We start from the raw sequence: 12,003 nt of genomic DNA, 5'->3' as shown, positions 1-12,003 counted from the left end.
TGGTATTTTAACAGCATGACATCAACTCTCTCATGGGAACGGTCTTTGTACTTTCGCTTAAAAAAGCCGCAGCATCTGCCGTTTCTGTGTGTCCCAATATCACAGCAAACTAGTTATGGATAAGCAACAAACGATTATCCATGGATTGACTAGTTTGGGTTATGCTGGTTCTTTAGTCTCTTTCTTCTCCGGTCCCCTGCCCGTGTGAAGTGCTGCATTCATCACCCATCGCTCCCCGTGTCGGCGACTGATCTAGCGACATATTGTACGCGAACATCATGTTTATGGATGAGTGTCAAGCATCTTACAATTTCACATCAATTACACTGAAGCCTGTTTCTCAGTTACTGCTACATGAGGTTTTTATAAAGAAGGTTATGTATAGGTTTTTTTTTTGCCACTATGACCATCTTCTTCTGTTCAATCCATGATTGAAGTATGAAATGAAAAGATTTGTATAAATGTCAAGAGTCAAGAGTCAAGAGAGTTTAATTGTTATATATATCCCCAACTGGACAATGAAATTCTTGCTTGCTGCAGTTTAACAGGCCCATAAACGCAATAACACACAGATGAATATACAGCAATCAAGTATACAATAAATTAACAATCAGTAATACGAGGTAACCATAATGGTGAAAAACTAAAGTCTGTAATACAACCAAAGGCACAGTCCATAGAAGATCATAGTTGTTGATTTTAGTGAATTTAGTGTTTTAATGTTGTGCAGTGTTCATGAGCCTGGTGGTTGTTGGGAAGAAGCTGTTCTTGAAGGTGGATATAACATGCTGGAGTAACTCAGCAGGTCAGGCTGCATCTCGGGAGAGAAGGAATGGGTGACGTTTCGGATCGAGATCCTTCTTCAGACTGTTCTTGAACCTGGAGGTCACGGTTTTCAGGCTCCTGTACCTTCTTCCCGATGGTAGCAGCGAGATGAGAGTGTGGCCAGGGTGGTGTGGGTCAGTGAGAGTGTGGCCAGGGTGGTGTGGGTCAGTGAGAGTGTGGCCAGGGTGGTGTGGGTCAGTGAGAGTGTGGCCAGGGTGGTGTGGGTCAGTGAGAGTGTGGCCAGGGTGGTGTGGGTCAGTGAGAGTGTGGCCAGGGTGGTGTGGGTCAGTGAGAGTGTGGCCAGGGTGGTGTGGGTCAGTGAGAGTGTGGCCAGGGTGGTGTGGGTCAGTGAGAGTGTGGCCAGGGTGGTGTGGGTCTCTGGCGATGCTGGCTGCCATTTTGAGGCAGTGCCTCCTGTCGATCCCTTTGATGGTGGGGAGGTCAGTACCCATGATGGACAGGGCAGTGTCCACCACTCTCTGTAATCTCCTTCGTTCCTGGGCGTCCAGGTTTGTGTTACTGAATCAGGCTGTCATGCAAGTAGTCAGTGTGCTGTGCACTGTACACCTGTAGAAGTTTGATAGTAAATTCAGTGACACACTGGATCTCCTGAATCTTTGGCTCATTTTGTCCATGCTGACCAAGATCTCTCATCTACGCCGGTCCCATTTAGCCATGCCTGGTCCCTATTCCTCTGAAGATTTCCTATCCACGTATCCATGGTTGGTGAAAGGGCAAGAGGAAAAGAACAGATGTTAGACCCATAAAATCTTATAGCTCGGAAAATGTCCCTTCGGCCCATCGTGCTGGTCCCGTCTGCCAGTATTTGGCCCAGAGCTCTGTGGACTTTATATCCGCATAGACAGGTGATTCAGCGACTCATTTGCATTTCTTCTGATCTGCGTTTATTTGGATAAGATGACGGCTGACCTTTAATCCGGACGCCATTTCCTACAACACCCACTTCTGATTCCCTTCATATCAGTAAACCTCCCGGCCCGTTTTTACATAACAAAGTCATGGCTGTGTTTTATGTTTCACGAGATAGAGCTCTCTGATCTACGATGGAGATGAATACCAGGAGAAGGCATGCACAAGATGGTCCCCTCGTCTCTCAGCCTCAAGCTCAGACAGACAGGGGGAGACAATGAAAGCAAGCAATTAGACGGACCTTACATCTAAATGCTTTAGCCGATCCATTCCCACAGAGCAGAATGCTAACACTATGAGTGGGACTCCAGCAATATTGAATGTTTCCATACTGAGGATGTAGCTCACAGCTTTTGCTCTGTGTATTTTTTATTCTGAATAAAGTTTAAATTAAAATATTAAAAACAAAATTCCCACAGAGCAAAAGCAACAAGAGTATCTTCACCATTATACGACCAAAACAAAAAGGATAACTTTCACCTTTGTGGTCTGGGGAGGAAATGTTTAGATTACATTAAAAATGAACATTATTCTTGTGATTGAAGTCAAGATTACTTTCTTTAAACTAAAATGTAAATGTTGGTCACTAAATGCCAACGCTGGTTCTGGATATGCAGCCTCATTCTCCCTGCACTGGGAGGCCGATCAGAGCTTGCCACAGCTGACAGAATGAACATGAAGAGAGTGTCTTTGCCCATTGCAGGAGTCTGTGTCGCTCACAATAGGTGCGGAGAGCTCCGCTCGCTCGCTCACACACACCCCATGTGTATCCGTCTCAAATCAATCCCTCAGGAGGCTACGGGAAACAGAACCACAGGCACCAAACCACTGAAGTGGATTCTCTTTGAGATCGGACTTAACCCCTTCAGACCTCCGCCGCTGCATGTTCATTTAAGCAATTACAAATGTCTGCACATTCGAGATGTGATATTAAAGATGGTGCTGGATGTGACCTGACAGCATGTTAATGGGAAATAGACACAGAGTGCTGGAGTAACTCAGCGGGTCAGGCAGCATCTCTGGAGAACATGGATAGGTGACGTTTCACAGAGTGCTGGAGTAACTCAGCGGGTCAGGCAGCATCTGTGGAGAACATGGATAGGTGACGTTTCACAGAGTGCTGGAGTAACTCAGCGGGTCAGGCAGCATCTGTGGAGAACATGGATAGGTGACGTTTCACAGAGTGCTGGAGTAACTCAGCGGGTCAGGCAGCATCTGTGGAGAACATGGATAGGTGACGTTTCACAGAGTGCTGGAGTAACTCAGCGGGTCAGGCAGCATCTGTGGAGAACATGGATAGGTGACGTTTCACAGAGTGCTGGAGTAACTCAGAGGGTCAGGCAGCATCTCTGGAGAACATGGATAGGTGACGTTTCACAGAGTGCTGGAGTAACTCAGTGGGTCAAGCAGCATCTGTGGAGAACATGGATAGGTGACGTTTCACAGTGTGCTGGAGTAACTCAGCGGGTCAGGCAGCATCTGTGAAGAACATGAATAGGTGACGTTTCACAGAGTGCTGGAGTAACTCAGCGGGTCAGGCAGCAACTGTGGAGAACATGGATAGTCGCCATTTCACAGAGTGCTGGAGTAACTCAGCGGGTCAGGCAGCATCGCTGGAGAAAAGGAATAGGTGATGTTTCGGGAAGAGACCTATCTTCAGACTGACGAAGGATTCTCCAGGGATGCTGCCTGACCCGCTGAGTTACTCCAGCTTTTTGTGTCTAGCTTCAGTGTAAACCAGCATCTGCAGTTCCTTCTACACAGCATGTTAATGGGACTGTGTGGTATTGTGAACTAGAGTGCAACAAAATCTGTTTGTTCCTGACGATCTCTTACCTCCCTCTCCTGGGTTGTTGACCTGAGGGGTTCTAAGCATCTCGTTGACCAGGTCCCGTAATATAAAAATCAAGCATCTCATTGTCATACGTACCGGCCTAGGAACTATTAAATACTTACTTGCTGCAGCTTAACAGGCCCATAAATGCAATAACACACAGATAAATATATAATGATCAATAACACAATCAATTAATATATGTATATAGGTAACCATAATCATGCAATACCACAGTCTGTAGTGCAACCACAGCCACAGTCCGTGTTAGATCACAGTTGCTGAGGTCAGTGTTGTGCAGCGTTCAACAGCCTGGTGGTTGTTGGGAAGAAGCTGTTCTTGAACCTGGAGGTCTCAGTTTTCAGGCTCCTGTACCTTCTTCTTGAGGTCGAGATCAGCCGCCTCACCCGGCCAAGGCCCCACATGTTTGGGGGTTCTTGCGGGGAGCGGATTTCATGTGCGCTCTCCTAAACTTGTCCAGATTAAAGGAGGGGCCAGACCACCGTGTGCCGGAAAATCGGTGCTGGGCCTGTCACCAGGAACAAAAATGTACCGTGAATGGAACAACTAAAACCTGCCTGAACCTAACGACACGAGAGAAGAGAAATTCAGATTTATCCTCGTTTGCTTCGGAGTTTGATGTTCCTCCATCTGTCCGAGCGAGGAGTGGATCTCGTTTAATTGTTGGTCTCGCTGCAGATCGTTTGTGAGTACAAGATTGGATGTGGGATATGCCACGTCGTTTATAGTTACTGAAATAAGCTTTCACAGATTTCAGGGGATGTTATTCCATCGGGTTTCACGTTGTAGTTTTGCACATTTTCTCATTGTAACGTGACTGGGGGTGACATTTCATAGGACATAACATTAGCATGTGTTGAGACGTGCAAGGTGATGCAGGTCCCTTTGGCAGCTCCACCGTGCATTATTCACAAAGGCATCTGTATATCGGTTGCAGGCATGGAGCTTGTTCATTAAGAGTTTAATGTATTCAAAAATGCAGCCCAGTCATCAATGATTTAGCAAGTTGTAAAGCTACCGTGTGAGTAGAGCAGCTCATCAATTATTCACCTGTCCATTTTACTTCTATTTCTATTTTTGTGGTGCGGGGCTGTGTTTACCAGCGGTGAGCGAGGAGGTTTCACATGCCTGCTGCTGACTTGCAAAAACAAATGAAAAAATACACAACAGAACATGGACAGGAGTGTAAAGTGGACTAGTGAGGGGCCTGGATAGAGTGGATGTGGAGAGGATGTTTCCACTAGTGGGAGAGTCTACAACCAGACGCCATAGGCTCAGAGTTAAGTCCACTCCGCCATTCAATCATGGCTGATCTATCTCTCCCTCTCAATCCCATTCTCCTGCCTTCTCCCCATAACCCCTGACACCCGTGCCAATCAAGAATCTATCTATCTCTGCCTTAAAAATATCCACTGACGGCCTCCACATTCTTCTGTGGCGATGAATTCTACAGATTCACCACCCTCTGACTATAGAAATTCCACCTCATCTCCTTCCTAAAGGTACGCCCTTTTATTCTGAGGCTGTGCCCTCTGGTCCTAGACTCTCCCACTAGTGGAAACATCCTCTCCAAATCCAAGCTATCCAGGCCGCTCACTATTCGGTAAGTATCATGAGTACCATCAGGGAAAAGACACAAAATGCTGGAGTAACTCAGCGGGTCAGGCAGCTTCTCTGGAGAGAAGGAATGGGTGACGTTTTAGGTCAAGACCCTTCTTGAGATAGGAGATTCCTCTTGGGTAAGTATCAAAGCCTGTCACGGCACTGGGCAGAACTTTAGCTGCGAGTGGTTTGCAGGTTTAAGTCCTAGCTTGGGGTAATGCACTGGTGCTGCCTTGGGCATGAGTTTCAAACTCAGTTCAGTTCAGTTGTGTTTATTGTCATGTGTACCGAGGTACAGTGAAAAGCTTTTGTTACGTGCTAACCAGTCAGCGGAAAGACAAGGCTTGATTACAATCGAGTCAGTTACAGTGTACAGATACATGATAAAGGGAATAACGTTTAGTACAAGGTAAAGTCTGATCAAAGATAATCTGAGGGTCACCAATGAGGTAAATAGTAATTCAGGACTGTGTAGATAAGAACTGCAGATGCTGGTTTAAACCGAAAATAGACACAAAATGCTGGAGTAACTCAGGGAAAAAGGCAGCAGGAATGGGTGACCTTTCGGGTCAAGACCATCAGTCTGAAGAATGGTCTCGACCCGAAACATCACCCATGCCTTCTCTCCAGAGATGCTGCCTATACTCCTGTGTTACTCCAGCATTTTGTGTCTATCAGTAGTTCGGGACTGCTCTCTGGTTGTGGTAAGATGATTCAGTTGCCTGATAAGAGCTGGGAAGAAGCTGTCCCTGAATCTGGAGGTGTGCGTTTTCACATTTCTGTACTCACTCCACCACTCTATCCCTCCCCCACCCAAGTCGCACCAGCATCTCGTTTTCACCCAATAAACAGCTTATAATGGGCCTGTTTCCTTTATCATCATCACTTATTTTGCATATCTTTCATTCATTGCTCTATATTTCTCTACAACATCATCTATACCTCTCGTTTCTCTTTCAGTCTGAAGAGGGGTCTCGACCCGAAAGGTCACCTATTCCTTCTCTCCAGAGATGCTGCCTGTCCCGCTGAGTTACTCCAGCATTATGTGTCCATCTTCGGTTTAAAGCAGCATCTGCAGTTGCTTGCTTTGTGATATCAGCATATCACAAAATGCTGGAGTAACTCAGCAGGTCAGGCAGCATCTAGGAGATGTTTATGTGACGTTTCGGGTCGAGACCCTTCTTCAGACTCTGAAGTCTGATCTGAAGAAGGGTCTCGACCCATTCCCTCTCTACTAGATGCTGCCTGACCTGCTGAGTTACTCCAGCATTTTGTGATACCTTCGATTTGTCCAGCATCTGCAGTTACTTTCCTACACGTATCAGCGTGGTTCCACAGTCGACTGACGCAAGGTCATTTTCAGTTTGCAGCAGCATTCGTGCTGGAAGTAAAATGTCTGTGTGCTGCTCCTGGTGTTAGCGGCTGCTCCCCTCAGCTGCTGTGGAGCAGAGGCTCCACATTATGTCGCGGGTTGATTATTAATATTGAGCAGTGGTGCCTGTCCTGGAGGGGAATAGCATTATGTAATTGGTGTTATAGTAACACTGCCTCTTTCTCTACCAGAAGAGCACCAGAATACTTATGTTCAATCAAGTGCAGATTGAAATTCACACCAGCATATTATAGCTTCAGGCTAGCAAAATATTAGTCAGACTATTAAATTGGAAACGCTGTGAGTTAGGTTGGCATCCCTCCTTTTCATTATTCACTCCTTGTCACAACTGCAAATTTTCATCCCAAACTTCACTTGTAATAATTTGTTAAATTTTATAACATGATTTTATTGTAGAAGAAGGCAGGGAGAGCAGATTAAAGTACGATGACTTGGTTTATAAAGTATGTTCGTGGGCTAATAAATACTGTTGGATATTCTGCCAGTGTTGCCACAGATAGACTGCAGCTGAGTGCAAGTGGAGGTCTAGTCAGCTTCATCACAGACAACAGTATGTGAGATGTATAGTCCACAGACCACACATTGACCTTCCCATGCCTACCTCTGCTGATCGCAACAGGGAAACCATCTCATATCAGGATGGGTCTGTTGATTTTATTTTATACTGGACCAAGTGGACCTGTTGGGCCCAAACCTCTCCTGTATTGGTGCAGCAACCTCACCCCCTCCTCCTCCCCTCCCCCCTCCACCCCTCCCCCTCCTCCCCTCCCCCTCCGCCCCTCCTCCTCCTCCCCTCCCCCTCTCCCTCCTGCCCCTCCCCCCCTCCACCCCTCCCCCTCCTCCCCTCCCTCTCCGCCCCTCCTCCTCCTCCCCTCCCCCTCTCCCTCCTTCCCCTCCCCCTTCCCCTCCTCCAAAACTCCATCACCCTCAACCCCCCCATCCTCCCTCCTCCACCCCCTCCCCATCCCTCCACCCCCTCCCTCCCTCCCTAGGAGATAGATTTAAACTTTAAAATGTGAATAACTTAATAAATATAACACCGATTTCAATGAAACTTCTTCCATTAGCACCAAAGGGACGACGGTGAGTAAGGTGGGCCTAACATTGTCGAGCTATCGTGTCCCGTTTTGGCTGTAGTTCAGGGACAAACAAACAAACAAACGAGAAGTTTAGTATATAGATTTAGTGGTGAGTTGCAAAGCCAAATCGGTTACAGGTACACTTTAGTTTATTGTCACGTGAACCAAGGTACAGTGCAAAACTTACATGAAATGAAATTCATCCATCTCACATTAAAATGCAGTCAAAATTAGCCAGTTTAATCGAACTGCACATGATGCTTGTACAAGATCATGGATTGTAGAACTGTACTGTGTGTGGGAAGGAACTGTAGGTGCTGGTTTACACCAAAGATGGACACAAAATGATGGAGTAACTCAGCAGGCAGGCAGCATCTCTGGAGAAGAGGGATGGGTGATGTTTCGGGTCGAGACTCATGGTTTGTCTGAGCTGGAGGCCTCTAATGGACTGGGCATTGAATTCACCCATTGACTTTAATTGAGTTCACTATTTATTTAATAAAACCATGAAACCCAGGCTGTGTAAACAGTTAAACAGGGATTCACTTTGCTTTACATACACATTGCTAAGAAGAACTGCTTGTTTATCACTGGGGTGTGTCTCGTTAAGATCTGCACTAAATCAGGCACAAAATGCTGGAATCTTGCGTAAACACAAAATGCTGGAGTAACTCAGCGGGTCAGGCAGCATCTGTGGAGAACATGGATAGGTGACGTTTTGGGACGGAACCCTTCTTCAGATTGAAGCAGGGTCCATGGCCTGTCTATATCTTCCAGAAATGCTGCCTGACCCGCTGAGTTACTCCAGCACTCTGTGAAACGTCACCTATCCATGTTCTCCACAGGTGCTGCCTGACCCGCTGAGTTCCTCCAGCACTCTGTGTTTCTGCACCAAATCGCTTGCTGACTGTGCGGCAGCCTGGTGTGGTGGGGGTGGGCTCGCACTGTGGGTGGTCATGGGTACAACAGGCCGAGATGCATTTCCACAGTTTAACCACCGGAGTGTACAGAGATGAATGGGACTGAGGGAGAACTAAAGGGGATAAAATTTATGAGGGATCGTAACTTAAGCCCTTTAGTGTCAACTTTACAAGACTGAACGTCAGGCGGAGTTTCAGAGCAGGCGGCCACAATTGGAGGTGTCAGCTTCCTGCGCTGTGAGTTATTCACCGTTAACCTTGCAGCTCCGCTCTTTAAATAATTGAAAACTTACTAATTTCTCATGTCAATATGCCCCAAGTAAACTGGTGTTGTTCAATTGTTTATTGCGATAAGGGATGGCAGACCTGGGAAGTACTGTCATTAACTTATTAATACCTGACATTATTGAGTCGCACAGTTTCTGAAGCTTCATTTACCAGGACAGACACAAGGTGCTGGAGTAACTCAGCGGGTCAGGCAGCATCTGTGGAGAACATGGATAGGTGACTTTTTAGGGTTGAGACCCTTCTTCTGACTGAGCATCAGGGGAGGGGAGACTAGATGTATTTACCAGGTTGTATTTGCATGACAAATTATTTTGCATTTCCTCAGCCTGTTTTTTCATAACCCTGTTGCTGAGTAGAGTTCATTTCATACCAGTCACACTGAACATCCATTGAAAGGTGAACTTGAATTTGTAACATCGTAAAGGTGGAAGAAGAGTGTGTTTCCAGATGTCGCCTGTCCACTCCCTCTGCCAGGATGGTTCCCAGGTTCAATGGTGCCTTTACTGTCACATGTGCAAAGTGCCAATGCACAGTGAGATTCCTTTCTCCCAAACAGTCTAGTAGAGTATTGTCATACCTAACCTCATCCCCCATTAGCAAATTGTACAGCGTTTTATCACAGCACGGTTTGGGAACAGCTCCATCCAAGAACACAAGAAATAGCAGAGGATTGTGGACGCAGCCCAGACCATCACACAACCAACTTACCTTCCATTGCCTCCATCTACACCTCACGCTGCCTCGGCAAGGCCAGCAGCCCAGACCATCACACAAACCAACCTCCCTTCCATTTACTCCATCTACACCTCACGCTGCCTCGGCAAGGCCAGCAGCATAATCAAGGACCAGTCTCACCCCGGCCACTCCCTCTTCTCCCCTCTCCCATCGGGCAAGAGGTACAGAAGTGTGAAAACGCACACCTCCAGATTCAGGGACAGTTTCTTCCCGGCTGTTATCGGACAACTGAACCACCCTATTACCAACTAGAGAGCGGTCCTGCCCTGCCATCTACCACTTTGGAGACCCTTGGACCATCTTTGATTGGACTTTACTGCACTTTATCTTGCACTAAATGTTATTCTCACTATTCCCTTTATCTTGTATCTGTACACAGTGATCGGCTCGATTGTAATCACGTATTGTCTTTCCACTGATTGGTTAGCACGCAACAAAAGCTTTTCACTGTACACGTGACAATAAACTAAACTCAACTAAACTAGAAATAGTGTGTCTTTGCTGATATTGGCTGCCTTTGTGAGGCAGCGTCTCCTGTAGACCCCTTCACCAGTTGGGTGGTCAGTACCGTGCTGGACAGTGAAACCATGAAACACTGTGAGGTGCAGAGTGAGGGGAGGTTAATGATGCAGCTGGACCTGGAACCTCACAACATCCTGCTGCCATCAGCACAGAAAATTAGAAAGAAGCTGCAAGAATCGGAACAAAGCCCGGCCTTGAAATATCTCAGTCCACCCAGTAACTGCACTCTGTCTTCAGTTGTGTTTCCATAACTTTTGGAAATTATAATAAGATAATAATCGTCTGGAAATACCTTAATAAGAAACAAAGAATAAAATGTTGTAAATGGCCAAAAATAATTCATGATTATGAGCAGCTGAAATGATGGAATGTAACATCGTCTGGTCCACTGCCTGGCCTCTCGAAACCCCACCGCTCCCCGGGACTGACTGACAGAGAGAGGGTGGTGGAACCACTCAAGTTATTCTCCACGGTGGATTCAGAAGCTAAAGGTGACAAATGCTAGAAGTCTGAAGAAAAGCAGAAACATTTGGAAAGGGGTCAGTGATGGAGAGAAAGCCGGTACCAAACCACTTTGGGCAGTCAGTGTGTGCATTGGCAAACTCAAACCGCAATATTACCGGAATTACAAATGATTGCAATGTTTGAAAAAATATTCACACCACCAAACAAAAAGTTTTCCGACAGATTTCCCACCAGAGCGGGGTTGAGTGATGAGTTATAGGCAGGTAGTTATGTAGTGGTTGGGGCCAACTCAGTACTAGTGGCACGTGTAGGCAGGAACTGCAGATGCTGGTTTAAACTGAAGATAGACACAAAATGCTGGAGTAACTCAGCGGGACAGGCAGCATCTTAGGAGAGAAGGAATGGGTGACGTTTCGGGTCTGAAGAAGGGTCTCGACCCGAAATGTCACCCATTCCTTCTCTCCAGAGATGCTGCCTGTCCCGCTGAGTTACTCCAGCTTTTTGTATCTATCTTCAGTACTAGTGGTACACTGAAACCAAAATGCACTGCTTGAGAGAAAAACTAATTAAAGCATTAAATACTGGTTTAGCTCACTGAAATTATTTTGCAACAAATGCAGCAATTAAGAGACTAGCTTCAGTGGAGATTGTGCATGCTTGATTACATGTGAAGGGCAGAGGGGGCATTTATTGCAGGGAGCATCCCTGACAAATAGAGGTTATTACTATTATGCTATGTTATAGGAAAACTGATTTAAATATATTAGGTTTTCATATTCATCATCCTTAACTACAAAATCAATGATATATTTACCACTGACAAATATAGGTCGTAAAGTTACTGCCAAACGTTGTGACTTAAAATAATCGGCATATTATCTTTCTGCACCATCCCCTCCTGTATATTACGAGAAACAGATTGTTCTTTCTATAAATTATTAGAATTAAATATTATATTTGTAAATAAAACACAGATATATGTTTTAAAATTTTGATTAAATGCAAATATTGAGGTTTTATATATTAAAATTTTATTTTGTATCAAAAAGTAAATAGATTTTAAAAGATACGCTTGCCAGAGGAAGCTAAAGAAGCAGATACAATTACAACGTAAAAGACATTTGGACAGATATGTGGATAGGAAGAGAGACACAAAATGCTGGAGTAACTCAGCGGGATAGGCAGCATCTCTGGAGAGAAGGAATAGGTGATGTTTCGGGTCGAAACCCATCTTCAGACTGAAGGGCCAAATGCAGGCGAATGGGATTGAATTGAATTGAATTGAATTGAATCAATTTTATTGTCATTGTACAGGGGTACAACGAGATTGGGAATGCGCCTCCCATACGATGCTATAAATTAATTAGCTAATCAATATAAATGTAGACA

Source organism: Rhinoraja longicauda, chromosome 27 (genome assembly GCF_053455715.1).
Source record: "Rhinoraja longicauda isolate Sanriku21f chromosome 27, sRhiLon1.1, whole genome shotgun sequence".
Taxonomy (NCBI): domain Eukaryota; kingdom Metazoa; phylum Chordata; class Chondrichthyes; order Rajiformes; family Arhynchobatidae; genus Rhinoraja; species Rhinoraja longicauda.
This window is presented reverse-complemented; position numbering follows the sequence as displayed.